Source organism: Bombina bombina, chromosome 3, assembly GCF_027579735.1.
Source record: "Bombina bombina isolate aBomBom1 chromosome 3, aBomBom1.pri, whole genome shotgun sequence".
NCBI classification, from domain to species: Eukaryota; Metazoa; Chordata; class Amphibia; order Anura; family Bombinatoridae; genus Bombina; species Bombina bombina.
In genome coordinates this window covers 749,726,314-749,743,100 of record NC_069501.1, presented here as the reverse complement: position 1 = coordinate 749,743,100, position 16,787 = coordinate 749,726,314, and positions in this window count along the sequence as shown.

The window sequence follows — 16,787 nt, the reverse complement described above, 5'->3', positions numbered from 1 at the left end:
ACAGAGAAAACCCAGCACTCACTTACAAGCTCTCAGCTAAGATTTAAAAGCAAAAATGGAAAGGTTAGTCACCGCATCTGGCCAAATGGGACAAGCCCAGGTACCACGTCAAGGTCCTCTCCAATACCTGAGACCCTAAAACAGCCACACAATGCAAGCTTTCAAATCCAAACAAACTGAAAACAAGGGAAGGGTGCACAGGAATATGTAACCACCCTAGACATATACAAAACACGGAAGGGAACTGCACTCTCATACCGGACCGGGTACACATCCCATGACCCTGCAACATGCTCAGCCCTGGGTGCCACTGGCACTCACGGGAAGCTGTGCTGTCCCCAGAGCCACAAGCAGTTAACCCCAGACAGGTCTGGGTGCAAGAACCATAGGGAAAATTACAAAACAAATTAATACAACACACAGAGAAAACCCAGCACTCACTTGTCCCATTTGGCCAGATGCGGTGACTAACCTTTCCATTTTTGCTTTTAAATCTTAGCTGAGAGCTTGTAAGTGAGTGCTGGGTTTTCTCTGTGTGTTGTATTAATTTGTTTTGTAATTTTCCCTATGGTTCTTGCACCCAGACCTGTCTGGGGTTAACTGCTTGTGGCTCTGGGGACAGCACAGCTTCCTGTGAGTGCCAGTGGCACCCAGGGCTGAGCATGTTGCAGGGTCATGGGATGTGTACCCGGTCCGGTATGAGAGTGCAGTTCCCTTCCGTGTTTTGTATATGTCTAGGGTGGTTACATATTCCTGTGCACCCTTCCCTTGTTTTCAGTTTGTTTGGATTTGAAAGCATGCATTGTGTGGCTGTTTTAGGGTCTCAGGTATTGGAGAGGACCTTGACGTGGTACCTGGGCTTGTCCCATTTGGCCAGATGCGGTGACTAACCTTTCCATTTTTGCTTTTAAATCTTAGCTGAGAGCTTGTAAGTGAGTGCTGGGTTTTCTCTGTGTGTTGTATTAATTTGTTTTGTAATTTTCCCTATGGTTCTTGCACCCAGACCTGTCTGGGGTTAACTGCTTTTGGCTCTGGGGACAGCACAGCTTCCTGTGAGTGCCAATGGCACCCAGGGCTGAGCATGTTGCAGGGTCATGGGCAGGGCCGGATTTACATATCAGGTGCCTGTAGGCACAAAAATCTGAAGCGCCCCCCCCCCCCCCAAAAAAAAAAAAACAGGAATATTTTTTTATTATTACAGTGGAATTAGCACACAAAGTAATTTTATTTATGAAATGACTATATATTTTATGTAATAAACTGCTACATTTTCGTTATAATTTAATGTAATTATAAATACATTTTTAAATTTTTGTATTTGGGACAATTCAGCTTTCTTCTATTTGGGGATGGATTACGGAGTGTGATGTACATACATTTGGTTATTATTTATTGTTGAAATGCCATGAGAGTTTGTGGTCAAACAAGAGGCACAAGTAAAATACAAAGTCACTTAAAGATTGTGAAAAAAGGAGTACAGATTAAAACTGTATTATACATAATAAAAAAGAAATAATAGAGTGATGTATCAGCAGCTAAAGCATGGATAACTTACAGTGACATAAAGGACATTTACTATTGCATATGAAAAGGGACATTATAAAATGTATTGCACTATTTTAATGATGTTCATGTGCTAAAAAATACTTAATCTGCTTAATTAGTCTATCCCACTGGTTTTCAAACTGTCCTCAGGCCTCCCTAACAGGCCAGATTTTCAGGATTGCTGTGGGTGCAAGCAGGTAAAATAACCATATTTACTAATCAGCTGATTATTTCACCTGTACTCTAGTTCAGATATACTCAAAATCTGGCCTGTTAGGGAGGTCTGAGGTCAGGTTTGAAAACCAGTGGTCTATCCGCATTAATTCATTTCACTATAGGGTCTCACTGATATATAATTTCACGCCAGACCTCAAGGACACCCACTATCAACTAGTTTAAATAAATCAGATATTTTGGTCAACACTATATTTATCATTGTAAATATCAGTGTGCTTTTTATTATGTTTTTGAGAGCCTGTGAGCATTTATATTGTTTTTGGCAATCCTTTCCTGAGAGCTGATGTCTATTTGAGACTGTGGGCCTGATTATCAAAAACACCATGAAGAGTAATCACTCAAAGTCTTTGGGATTTTTTTTTCTTTACCTTATATTGTAATGTAGGTGTGTTTTCTTCACATAGAGAACCCTGCATAGTGAGAAACCTCTCTAGCTAAAGTTTTTGTTTCTAAAATTCTTTGAGGGACCTCGCTGTACTACCTAGAGCTTTAGATTATCAAGCATTGTGTTGGTTTTAGTTGGTTTGTCCATTACTTTTGAATTTATTTGCTCTTTCCCCTGTACAACCACGTGTATAAAGTCAGAACCCTGATGTTGAACATGAAGTCTTTACTTCCTTTTCAGTACAAATCCTGCACCTTATTATATTTCCAGATACATAGCTAACAAGTCTATAAAATGTAATAACACAAAGTTGCATAAAGTCTTCAGAGAGATTGACAGCACACCCAAAAAATCTGTGTGAAAAGCCACAAATTGCCTGGCTTACAATGCTTAAAATGGGTTTTCACCAAGGTTGAAAGATTGTGTGAAAATTGTATTTGTTGTATGCAATACTGTATATTTATATACATTCGTTTATAGTCAAACTAATTTTCTTATCTGTATTTTATAATCGTATATAAAAAGAAGATATTATTATCTAGTCAAAGAATCCTTCAAACTTTTTTCCCTCTACCCGCTGCAATAACATGGCATACTCTCCTGACCCAAATACTTTTTAGTACCTGTGTTCAAATGTGTGACATGTCAAAGACAGTGCTTGGTCACTGACTCACTCAGGCTGCAGTGCAGACAGGTGTCTCAGGGCCAAGGGTAGACGACAGACTCCGACAGTAGGTGGAGGTGGAGCAACACAACTTCAAGCCAGAGAGCAGCAGCAATGAGCACTCAGTAAGCTCACTTTCTTTCCCGCTAGTACTTTGAGGCAGAGGGCGGAAGCCGGCATAATGTGACGTGAGCGTGACGCCGCCCGGCCAGCCCCAAACAACACACAAATCAGCGGCGATGGTGCGTGTACACGGCGCCGACCACGAGCGGCACACTCACTGACTCAGAGTCTGAGACCTCAGAGACGGAGTCAAGACTAGATGAGTGTGCTGACTGGAGTGGGTGGGGTAAGGGGGGTGGGAGGGAGGGAACATAGCCCTCACTCACTCACAGAAAAATCCTAAAAAAAAAAAATTAAAAAAAAAAATTAAAAACATTTTTTTAGAAAGTAATAATAATAAAAAAAAATTACACTGACTCTGTGGCGCCCCTGCTGCAATTGCGCCTGTAGGCACATGCCTACTGTGCCTAATGGCAAATCCGGCCCTGGTCATGGGATGTGTACCCGGTCCGGTATGAGAGTGCAGTTCCCTTCCGTGTTTTGTATATGTCTAGGGTGGTTACATATTCCTGTGCACCCTTCCCTTGTTTTCAGTTTGTTTGGATTTGAAAGCTTGCATTGTGTGGCTGTTTTAGGGTCTCAGGTATTGGAGAGGACCTTGACGTGGTACCTGGGCTTGTCCCATTTGGCCAGATGCGGTGACTAACCTTTCCATTTTTGCTTTTAAATCTTAGCTGAGAGCTTGTAAGTGAGTGCTGGGTTTTCTCTGTGTGTTGTATTAATTTGTTTTGTAATTTTCCCTATGGTTCTTGCACCCAGACCTGTCTGGGGTTAACTGCTTGTGGCTCTGGGGACAGCACAGCTTCCTGTGAGGGCCAGTGGCACCCAGGGCTGAGCATGTTGCAGGGTCATGGGATGTGTACCCGGTCCGGTATGAGAGTGTAGTTCCCTTCCGTGTTTTGTATATGTCTAGGGTGGTTACATATTCCTGTGCACCCTTCCCTTGTTTTCAGTTTGTTTGGATTTGAAAGCTTGCATTGTGTGGCTGTTTTAGGGTCTCAGGTATTGGAGAGGACCTTGACGTGGTACCTGGGCTTGTCCCATTTGGCCAGATGCGGTGACTAACCTTTCCATTTTTGCTTTTAAATCTTAGCTGAGAGCTTGTAAGTGAGTGTTGGGTTTTCTCTGTGTGTTGTATTAATTTGTTTTGTAATTTTCCCTATGGTTCTTGCACCCAGACCTGTCTGGGGTTAACTGCTTGTGGCTCTGGGGACAGCACAGCTTCCTGTGAGTGCCAGTGGCACCCAGGGCTGAGCATGTTGCAGGGTCATGGGATGTGTACCCGGTCCGGTATGAGAGTGCAGTTCCCTTCCGTGTTTTGTATATGTCTAGGGTGGTTACATATTCCTGTGCACCCTTCCCTTGTTTTCAGTTTGTTTGGATTTGAAAGCTTGCATTGTGTGGCTGTTTTAGGGTCTCAGGTATTGGAGAGGACCTTGACGTGGTACCTGGGCTTGTCCCATTTGGCCAGATGCGGTGACTAACCTTTCCATTTTTGCTTTTAAATCTTAGCTGAGAGCTTGTAAGTGAGTGCTGGGTTTTCTCTGTGTGTTGTATTAATTTGTTTTGTAATTTTCCCTATGGTTCTTGCACCCAGACCTGTCTGGGGTTAACTGCTTGTGGCTCTGGGGACAGCACAGCTTCCTGTGAGTGCCAGTGGCACCCAGGGCTGAGGATGTTGCAGGGTCATGGGATGTGTACCCGGTCCGGTATGAGAGTGCAGTTCCCTTCCGTGTTTTGTATATGTCTAGGGTGGTTACATATTCCTGTGCACCCTTCCCTTGTTTTCAGTTTGTTTGGTTTTGAAAGCTTGCATTGTGTGGCTGTTTTAGGGTCTCAGGTATTGGAGAGGACCTTGACGTGGTACCTGGGCTTGTCCCATTTGGCCAGATGCACTGACTAACCTTTACATCTTTGCTTTTAAATCTTAGCTGAGAGCTTGTAAGTGAGTGCTGGGTTTCCTCTGTGTGTTGTATTAAATATATATGTATATACATATATATATATATATATAAATATATCTGATACTGGTCATGTAAATACATATCTCTACAGGAATATATATATATAGGTATAGTTATATATATGTATATATGTATTTACATTAAAAAGTACATTGTTCTGTATGTGAAGAACATTGGAATGTGACATTTTCATAACTCCTATTGGTTTAGTGCACGAGTATAGGTGTTAGGTTTTTATTTCAGTTTGCTCTCTCCATTGACTTTTTTTTTTTTTTTTTTCCAAAAGCTTTTTATTAAGGACGTAATTTCAACAAATAATCTTTCCAAGTTAAGGCAATAACAGTATACATACATTGAATTTGCATGAAAGATATGAATATGTATGTGGGGATTGGTTGGATTGATGGACAGATGAGATCAACAATCTTTCCCAACATTAAAGTCCTCGTTTTTACAGAGGTATCTCGTGTATATACAGTAGTTTTTCTAGAACATAATCTCATAACAACAATCTACACTGGTGTAATTTTTAAGGTAATAAATCAGTCAATAGAGGACACACATCAATAGGGTTGAGAGATAGTATTACACTATACTATACTATATTATACTGCAGACTCCCAATAATATTGGGTCGTTAATGTGGAGGGGACTCCCAGACCCCTCTCTGCCTATCTGTGGTTTGCAGCGTAGGTTCCGCTCTCTATGTTGTCTTATTGCAGGCCTGTCTCAACAGGGGGATGTCTGGGATAGGGGTGAAACTCTGAGGTGATCGCACTGTTTCAATAAAAGGGGGGGCAATGTTAGGGGGCACAAGGGAGGGACCGAAGGGGGTATATTTTGGGTTTTATAGATATCTAGGTATCAGCTGGGCGGTTTAACAGGGACTCCCAAGGTTCCCAAGTAAGGCAATAATTTTGCAGTTGCCCTCTTTCTCTGGCTACAAAATTTTCCATATTCTTAATGTAGTTTACACCTTCCAGTACACTCTGCAGTCTTGTGGGTTGGCTCTTCTTCCAGTTCCTAGCTATAAGGAGCTTGGCAGAAATGAGGATATAGATCAGAAGGTTCTGTTTAATCTTGGGTATGCTATCAAGCTATAAATGTAATATGGCCAGGGCGGGGTTCAAGTCCGTCGTTAATCCTAAATCTCTACAGACCTTTTCTACCTTTTTCCAGTAATCCGCTAATCTAGGGCACGTCCACCAGACATGTAGGGGAGACCCAGGTTCTCCACATCCCCTCCAACACTGCTGTGGATGCCCGGGAAAGAGCTTATGTAGCTTTGTGGGTACCAAGTGCCATCTGGTAATTACTTTAAAGTATAGTTCGTATAAGGTGATGCAGTGAGTTGCTTTTTTCGTTAAGCTAATGGCTTTGTGCCAGGTCTCAGTTGTAAATGTTAGCTGTAAGTCTCTCTCCCAGGCATCCATATGTACTGTCTTTTGGGAGGTTGTTTCCTCTTTGAGGCAATGGTAGTGTATCGAGAGAGGTTTAAACTGTTGAAGATTGGTCATCCATCTTACCTCCCACATAGTCAAATCTCTCAGTGAGTCGTCTAGAAATCCCCAGGATTTCATTAATGTGCGCAATCTTAATAGATCGAATCTCAGGTTGGGGGTCAAAGTAGGGGAATCTAACATATCCTGGTGTGGTCGTAGTTTGGCATTATTGTAGAAATCCTGTAAGGTATTTATGTCTGAGTCAGTCCAGGCGTTAAGGTGGGCGTTTGGTAATCCTATCAAGAGGCCTCTTATGGAGTGCACTGGTGAGGGGTGTGGGGCTATCAATTTATTATGTCTTAGATTAAACCAGGTCTCTTGACAGCCCTTCACGATGCTGTTTGCAATGTGTATTCTAATTTGCCAATGTGGAGGTAGCCAAAGCAAGTCCTCCAAGTTAATGTATGCTGGCAGTGATGCCTGTTCTAGTTCTCTCCACCTTGTCGGGGGGAGTTCTTTAGCCCAGGCTGTAACATGTGTTATCATTGCTGCTTCATAATATTTTCTGACATTGGGAAGGCCCAAGCCTCCCTTCTCCAGCGGCATGTGTAGAATATGTGCTGCTACCCGAGGTCTTTTATCATGCCAAGTATAGGCGTTAAAAAGAGTCTGGAACCTTCTAAGCAAGGTACATGGGACTGGTAACGGAATACATCGGAACAGGTAAGTAAGTTTAGGGAGAATCATCATTTTAAGAGCTGCTATCCTACCTAACCAAGATATCTCGTCGTATCGTTTGGAGTGAAGCTCTGCAGTGATATTTGTTAGGAGATTTTCAAAGTTCTCTTTTATTACCGTGGTTTTAACATGGGACAAAAAACCTCCCAAGAGACGAATTCCTTTGGAGGACCACTTAAAAGAATAGGTGGACTGGATAGAGTCACTCTCATTCTGTGGAATATTAATGGAGTATGCTTCCGTTTTAGTCACATTCAATTTATAATATGAGATTTCACCAAATTGTTTGAAGAGGGCCATTAACGGGGGTAGGGAATTAATGGGGTCTGACAGAAAGACCGTAAGGTCGTCCGCAAAGAGTGCCAATTTCTGGGGGGTATCATGTAGTTGTACACCTTGGATCTCTCTAGATTCTCTAATGGCGAGCGCCAGGGGCTCGATCGCGAGGACAAATAGGAGAGGGGAAAGTGGACACCCCTGCCTGGTCCCATTTCGGATCGTTATTTTGGGCGAACAAAATCCCAGTCCCCGAACGACTGCTGTGGGAGTGGAATATAAAGCTTTGACCGCCTTGACGAAGGAGTCCGGAATGCCGAACGCCGAAAGGGTCTGGAACAGGTAGTCCCATCTCACCCTGTCAAACGCCTTTTCGGCATCTAGTGACAGGGTGAGCATTTGGAGGTCCATATCCGCAGCCTCTGAGAATATATTTAGGAGGCGTCGGGTATTGTCCGTGCCCTGTCGGCCCTGGACAAAGCCCACTTGATCCAAGTGTATTAGCGTCTGCAGGTGCTTCCCCAGTCTATTCGCTAACATTTTAGCGTAGATTTTGGCATCAACATTAATAAGTGAGATGGGTCTATAGCTAGAGCACAGTAGGGGGTCTTTACCTTCTTTGGGAATTGTTGTGATGTTTGCCTCCAAGAGTTCGGCCAGAAAGCTACCTCTGGATGCAGTATCACTAAACAATCGGAGTAGTATCGGAGCTACAATCGGGCTGAGTGCACGGTAAAATGTTACCGTAAAACCATCCGGGCCTGGGGCTTTATGAGGTGTCAGTTCGCCTATGGCTATTTTAATTTCTGTTAGTGTAAATTGTTGTTCTAGTTCCGCCCTGGCTTCTTCAGAAAGGGTGGGTATGGATAGCCCTTTTAAGAACCCCTGGATATCGCCATGGTTGGCTTTAGCCATCCCTTCAGTTGCTTCAATGTTGTACAGGGAGGAGTAGTAAGCTGCAAATGCAGCGCCTATGTCTTTGGGTGCATGTACTGCTCCTCTATGTGTCTCAATGCGGGGTATTCTCTTTTGCTGTGTGCGCTTGCGGAGTTTGTTAGCAAGGAGTTTATCTGCTCTGTTCCCTTTATAGTAATAGAGTTGTTTGAGTTTGTGTAGGTTCTCTTGGACCCTTATCAAATCTCGTTTGGCTATTTCATCTCTAATGATTCCTATTTGGCGTGCCATCTGGGGGCTGGGATGTGTTTTATTCGTCTGTTCGAGTATGCGTAGGTCACCGTAGAGCTTCGCCAAAGACTGATTTCCCTCCTTACGAAGTCGAGCTGTTTTTTTAATGAAATGTCCCCGAAGAAATGCCTTAAGAGCTGCCCACACTATGTCTATGTCAGTATTCCCTATGTCATTGTGTGTTAGGAATTCCTTAACGGTCTCTTGTAGTGCTGGGAGTTCTACGTTAGACAGCCATTGTTCTGGGAGTCTCCATGGAGGTCTACCAGAAAGGGACTGTAGTTTAGAAAAGTCCAGATAAACCATGTCGTGGTCGGACCACGTGCATGGTCTAATGTTAGGGTTTGTAAAGTGATCTAGGGACCAAGAGTCGCAGAATATGTAATCAAGTCGAGAGTATGAGTTATGGGCTTTGGAATGATGTGTAAAGTCCTTCTCTAGGGGTGCCAGACATCTCCATGCATCATATAAATTATGTTGGTAGATGAGTTTCCGGAAAGCATTGGAGGTGGATGAAAGATTCCTATCTGAGTGTGTCGTGAGGGTGGATTGTTTGTCTTTGGAGGGGTCCCATACCATGTTGAAATCTCCCCCTATTATTAAACATCCCCTTTTGATCTGGTCAACATGTGTCAAGAGTTTGCGGAGAAAGGGGATTTGCTTGGCATTAGGTGAATATAGTGAAACTAAGGTAAATAAGGTGTCATTGAGTGAGCAGATAAGTATCAGGTATCTGCCTTCACTATCCTTTTCAATATATTCCAGTTTGTAGGACAGGTCTTTACTAATTAATATGGCAACACCTCTATTTTTGCTTTCGGAATTAGAGGCGATCTCACAGGTCGGGTAGTGTTTGGAGATCCCAGGGAGTCGGGGTTCCCCGGACCAGTGGGTTTCCTGCAGGAATAAGATGTGTAATTTGTGTGTTAGAGCATAGTGCTGCAACAGCTTTCTCTTAGTGGGGGAGTTTAAGCCCTGCGCATTCAACGTAGCTACACGTATTGGGGCCATTATAGCAATGGTCTAGGGGCTATCGGGATCGCTAGGGTTAAGGGATTGGTTTGAAGACAGAGCGTGGGAGTCACTTTTCCCTTAGGGGAGTGCAAGTCTGCCGTATATCTTTGAGTGTGGGGTGGTAAGGTGAGTGACCTCTATGACTGTCTAAAAGTGATATATGTACACTTTCGCAATGAGTGTTCCGTCTGGTCTATGCCAGAGGGACACAGCTAAATTGTTGGGGGGGGAGCTATGCGGAGAGGGGTCCAGGGCCCCGCCGGCCCAGTGTGGAGTTTATAAAGCAACAGATAAATAAGAAAAGGAAAAATAAAAGGAAATAAAAGTAAATAGATACAAAATGAAATGAAGTAAACATAAGGCATATGTATTATATCGGTAAGTTGCTTGTATATGGAGTAATATATTCAATGCTGTATATCTCAAAGGTTAAAACAGTAATCTCAACAGGAGAAACACGAAACAAGATGAGACAATGTAACAGGAAATGATTGGGGGTGAAACATCTATTACTTCCCATTGTATGGTCACAGACGATGTTGTCTCAAAACAGGGGCCTATATAGCATTTAATATCCCCCCATTAGGGTTACAATGTGATGCTCATAGTAAGTTGGGTTACTAGTAGGGGGTTCAGCATTTTTCCCTCAAGAGAGCGGAGGTTTGATTTCCCTCACTCGCTATTGGCTGTGAAGCAATAGGCGAGAGCAACAAACTGTGTCTATGTTCAAAAACTGAGGATCTCAAGGGGAGTTAAGTGGTGGGTTTATGGCTCTTCACCGGATAATGCGAGTGTTTTTTAAGGAGTATAATCTATATGGATTTTGAAGGATAGGATATTTTCTCAAATAGTAGTGCCTCAATTTTAAGTTGTCAACGGTAAAGATTAAGTATAGATTTAATTCTGTTGGTTACATCTTCACCTTTATGTTTATGGGGTTCTAGTCACTTTGCAACATAGTGGGTGAGCATTTGATTAATAACCATATATTACAATGTAACATAGTTATAACTACACAGAGGCCTTCAGTAGGGGGAGCTAATACTATCAAGGAAGTATGGCCAGTGTCTACTCTTCTGGGCGTGAGGTACGCTGTTTCATGTTTCTAAGGGACAATAAAGATATTGCAACAGAATCTATAGCCAGTCGGTTACATGGTATGAGGCATCATAATAAAAACACATGACATATTCATTCAAGAGCAAAAAACATATATGGCACCATTGGCTAGGTAGATGTATAGTGTAGCACAATAGTTTAGAGTCACTTTTGCCAATCTAGCCAAGAAATAGAGAAATGTAAAGTCCATGACTAGTGTCTAACATCATAGAAAACACATAAATATTAACATATAAAACTGTTTTGATCTCACCCATCTTCTTCCTGCTCATCTCCTGGAGACCTTCATAAATTGTGAGGGACATACCCTCCAAAGGAGGAATATCCCCCTAAGGGAATACAGTCAAAGTATCTTACATAAGCAGGTACTCTATGGGTCTGTATTTAGGTGTGTACCAATAGCGTCTCTGAGTTTCTTAAGGGATCCAGAGGGTCTTTCATCCGTTCCAGAGGGTCTCTGTGGTAATGGTTTCCAAGGTGGTGCTGATGCTCTTAGGCCAGATCCCCGCTCTGTATTTGTAGATTGGGCCTCTTTATCTGGTGGGAGGAGTTCCCATTTTTGAAGTAGTTCTCTTGTTTGCTGGGGAGTAGAGGTTATATATTGGTTGTTATCTTTGGTGATAATAAGGCGTACAGGGAACCCCCATCTGTATTTCAAATCTCGTTCCCTTAGTATTTTGGTGTACGGTTGATAGTGTCTCCGGATCTGTAACGTATGAGGGGAAAGGTCTGGATAGATTTGTAGTCCCAAATACTCCTCAGGGAGACGTTTGTCTCTGGCAAGTGCCCTGAGTATTTTCTCTTTGTACGTGTAGTAGTGGAATTTGGCTATCACATCTCTTGGTTGGCCACCATCTGCTGATCGTGCTCTGAGAGCTCTGTGCACTCTATCTATCAGGTGTTCATTGTTTGTCGCAGGGCCCAGTATAGCTTCGGATAACTTCTGTAGGTACTTCTCAAGATCTTGTGGTAGAACAGATTCTGGAATGCCTTTAATTCGTATGTTGTTGCGGCGTGACCTATCCTCTAAGTCCGCCAATTTCAATTCCAGATCTGTAATTTGGATGGCTAAGGACTAGGAGTAGGAAAGAAGGTTGGTATGGTCTATTGCCAGATCCTCCTGCCTGCGCTCTAGCGCATCTGTTCATTCACCAATGAGGCCAATATCTATTTTCAAATCCGCATGTGATCTGTCAAATTTTTTCGATAGAGATTCATGGTGTGATGCTAGTAAGGCTTTCATGGTGTCCATCATATTGTTATTTGTGCAAGTATCTGTCTCCAGGATCTGTGAGGCTTTCTTAACTAATGTTGAACCAGCCTGGGTATCAGAGACACTGCCTGTGTCGGAGTATTCATCCTCTGATCTTGTTTGGGTAGTTCTTGGACGATGTTGAAAGTGGTCAACTACCGTTCTTTTGGGTGTGGAGTGAGGCTTGTGCTTGTGTTTATGGGCCTGCGACATTTTGTAGTGGTTACAGATGAGACTAACTATTGGTAGATTTCGTCTATTGCTGAGGACCTGCTTATTATCTGTGTGCTAGTACTGTAGCATTGATCGGCCGGCGGGGACACAGACTCTTAGGGGTTATTTACATATTGTCATAACCTGGATCTTCTAGGGATGAGAAAGAAAAAATGCCTTCTCAGAGATAGCATAAGCTGCACACCTGTAGTTCAGGTATTCGGTCTTAGTGAGAGTAGAGGGGTAAGTACCCGGGAGGTCTTTCCTTCATGGGATATGTTCTAATTTCAAGTACAGTATTTGCTGTATAGGGTGATATGTATAGCAGTCTCAGTTCTTATCACATACCCCCCTCCTTAGGGGATTTGTCTCCTGTTGACGAAGTGGGGAAGGGAATGGTGATATGACTCACCTCCAGTGCGGTGAGAAATGGTAAGGAGAGGGGCTGCTATGTCTGATTGTACTTATAAGGTATGTCCAGGTTCCCGGTATCAAAAGTAAATGCAGCCAGCAAGAGTATGAATATAAGGTTATTGGTCTCTGCAGGAGAACCAGGTCTTGGAGGAATAGGACAGGGTGGTTATGTGCTGGCTCCCCAGAAAGTGGTTCAGAAGATCCTGCTTTAATAGTGGCCTAGCCCGTTGAATGTTAAGTAGATAGGCTGATGGACATTTAGTGAGCCCGTGCTGCAGCGGGCAAAATGAGTTTCCACAATTAGGGGTATTTTATTAGGGGTAATAAAATAAGAGTATAAGAGTATCTTATAAAATAAGAGTATCGCTCAGTTTGTTACCCTTTTGAGTGAGTTTGTATGATGCTGCGTTAACAAACTGCGGAGTGGCCTTACTCTGGGATATGCTGCAGGTATCTGTGTAGCGTTCTAATTGCTGGCAGGCGTGTAGCGGGTCAGAGATGTGTAGTTGGGAAGGGTAACAAGGGCTCAGCCTGTATCGATCACTTTTCTCACCTGATCTCTATAGTGTGGTTATTTCACTAGGCCCGCACCGCAGGAGCACAATATGGCGGCGGTTCGTGCCAAGAAAGCTATGGCGTGATTCAGGGTCTCCGGTCTCCCAAATTCTCCCCCGGTAGTCTCAGACAGGTCACTTTCACACCTCCAGGTGAGATGGTCAGTTAGGGGTAAGTCCCGTTGGCTGTTTTGACTTTTGTGTGCACTGGATCTCTGATCCCACTCAGGAGCCCTGTCACTGCCCGTAGTCTGCTGCACCGGAGCGGAGCCCCGACCCTCCGGGCAGCAGCGGTGGGTAAGTCAAGTTCTCTTTTACTCACAAGTGGGTCTGTGTGCCGGGTTGTCTGGTGTATTTTGCCTTTGCTGCAGCGATCTGTTGGGTATCGTCGCAAGTTCCGGTCAGGACAGGCCCCGGTGTGGAAAAGTTGAAATCTTCTAGTGGGTATAGCAGCTGTCGATATAGTCAGGTTATTTCTAGCTAGCAGGAGTATAGATCACTGAAGGTTCTCTTCTAGAGATAAAAAAGCAATTTTAAACGGCTGTTTTATAGCTATTTTAAGGTAGGTATTAAGGAGCTCTCTCTAGACACGTCTCTCCTGCTTGACGGCTAGCTCTGCCCCCTACAATGGTCTCTCTCCATTGACTTTTATGGGGATACTACTTTAACGCGGTCAAAATATTTTGTTAGTGTGCTTTCCGTTTTGCTATCGCACAAACGTTTTACTTTCAACTCATAATTCGAGCGCAACGCAACAATTGCAAAAAGCTTCCATCTAGCAAAGTTAATGTGTGAGCGGGAGTGCAAAATAGTGTTCCACTCCTAATCTAGCCCTTTCTGTGTAAATGCGTTTAACCTCTTCACTACCAGTACTTTCAGAGAAAAACTTGCCCAAAATACTAGAGAATTTTTAGCATTTTTGCATTTAAACAGAAATAGAACTTTGGTAATTTTATTTACCTTTCAAAACTATATATATATATTTTAAGTTGAAATCCCAAGGTATTGATCTAGGCCCATTTTGGTATAAATTGTAAATTTTTTCACAAACTTTGGGTTTCTCAGTGAAATTTATTTACATACTGCTTCTGCATTAATGGCACAAATGGTTGTAAAAGCTTCTCTGGCATTCCCTTTGTTCAGAAATAGCAGACATATATGGCTTTGCCATAGCTTTTTGTTAATTAGAAGCCGCTAATTGCAGCTGCGCACCACACTTGTATTATTCCTGACAGTGAAGGGGTTAATTAGGTAGCTTGAAAGGTTAATTTTAGCTTTAGTGTAGCGATTACCCTCCCACCTGACATTTTCCACCTCCTTGATCATTACCTGATCGCTCCCAAGAATGTACCTTCCCTCAACCCCCCCCCCCCCACCACCACATACACACACACACGCTGGTCACCCCCAGCTTAAGTACAGTCTGCCAAAATAAAAAATGAAGGTTTTTTTTTTTTTTTCTCTGCAGAGTATGATATCCCCTTACCCTCCAACCTCCCTGATCCCTCACACACTGTTCTTTAACCCTCCTCCCTTTAACTATATCTGACATTTTAGGTACTGGCAGCTGTCTACCAGTACCTATAAAACTTTTTTATTTTATTAATTTTTAATTGTATTTAAAAAAAAAAAAAAAAAAACAATTCTATAGTGTAGTGCCCCCCTTCCACAGTCAATATTTAGTGTCCCCCACACCCCTAAACCCCATTTTTCTGTAGTGTAGCTGCCCCATCCCTCCCTATCCCATTTTTTCTGTTGCGTAAGGCCCTCCCATCCCACTCCACTGCTGGGCAGTCCACCCACCTCTTACTGGCACCAGCAACACTCATTACAGAGAGTGACACACACAGTATCACCATCTGTAAGGATCAGGCATCTGCTATCATATGGAACTGGATCACTGATGCCTGGAGCTTCAGGAACACCAGTTCTTGGCTTTAACTTAACAGCCAAGAATGCTGGAGCTTCCTGAAGCTTAGAAAAGTACCGCAAGATGTATATATACGTCAGATTGAGTGAAGGAGTTAAGATATAGTCCAATGGGAAGACAAGAACAAATTAAAATATGCAGCTTGCTTTCCATGTTCATTTAAATGCATATATGTGTATGCAGGGCCACCACTAGAAATATATCTGAGTTAGGTATAATGGTGGGTTTTTTATTCTGGATACTGTATTTTTTTATTTTCTGTAATTTAGATTTTTTTTAATTTTATTGTAACTTTTTTTCCCATCTAACTTAGGGGGTTTAGTTTAGGGGGGTTATGTGTTAGGTAGAGTAGGGTTAGTTTGTTTTGGTGGTTGTGGCAGTTTAGGGTTAACAGTGTAGGATACTTGCAGTGGGTATGTGGCATAATATACTGTATATATATATATATATATATATATATATATATATATATATATATATATACACACAGTGGGGCAAAAAAGTATTTAGTCAGCAACCAATTGTGCAAGTTCTCCCACTTAAGAAGATGACAGAGGCCTGCAGTTTTCATCATAGGTATACCTCAACTATGAAAGACAAAATGTGGAAACAAATCCAGACAATCACATTGTCTGATTTGGAAAGAATTTATTTGAAATTATGGTGGAAAATAAGTATTTGGTCAATATCAAAAGTTCATCGCAATACTTTGTTATATATCCTTTGTTGGCAATGACAGAGGTCAAACGTTTTCTGTAAGTCCTCACAAGGTTGTCACACACTGTTGCTGTAATGTTGGACCATTCCTGCATGCAGATCTCCTCTAGAGCAGTGATGCTTTGAGGCTGTTGCTGGGCAACACGGACTTTCAACTCCCTCCAAAGGTTTTCTATGGGGTTGAGATCTGGAGACTGGCTAGGCCACTCCAGGACCTTGAAATGCTTCTTACGAAGCCACTCCTTCATTGCCCGGGCGGTGTGTTTGGGATCATTGTCATGCTGAAAGACCCAGCCACGTTTCATCTTCATTGCCCTTGCTGATGGAAGGAGGTTTGCACTCAAAAGCTCACGATACATGGCCCCAATCATTCTTTCATATACACGGATCAGTCATCCTGTTCCCTTTGCAGAGAAACAGCCCCAAAGCATGATGTTACCATCACCATGCTTCACAGTAAGTATGGTGTTCTTTGGTTGCAACTCAGCATTCTCTCTCCTCCAAATATGACGAGTTGTGTTTCTACCAAACAGTTCTACTTTGGTTTCATCTGACCATGTGACATTCTCCCAATCAGCTTCTAGATCATCCAAATGCTCTCTAGCATACTTCAGACGGGCCCGGACATGTACTGGCTTAAGCAGGGGGACACGTCTGGCACTGCAGGATCTGAGTCCCTGGTAGTGTAGTGTGTTACTGATGGTAGCCTTTGTTACGTTGGTCCCAACTCTCTGCAGGTCATTCACTAGATCCTCCCGTGTGGTTCTGGGATGTTTGCTCACTGTTCTTGTGATCATTTTGACACCACAGGGTGAGATCTTGGGTGGAGCCCCAGATCGAGGGAGATAATCAGTGGTCTTGTATGTCTTCCATTTTCTAATTATTGCTCCCACAGTTGATTTCTTCACACCAAGCTGCTTGCCTATTGCAGATTCAGTCTTCCCAGCCTGGTGCAGGTCTACAATTTTGCTTCTGGTGTCCTTCGACAGCTCTTTGGTCTTCACCATAGTGGAAT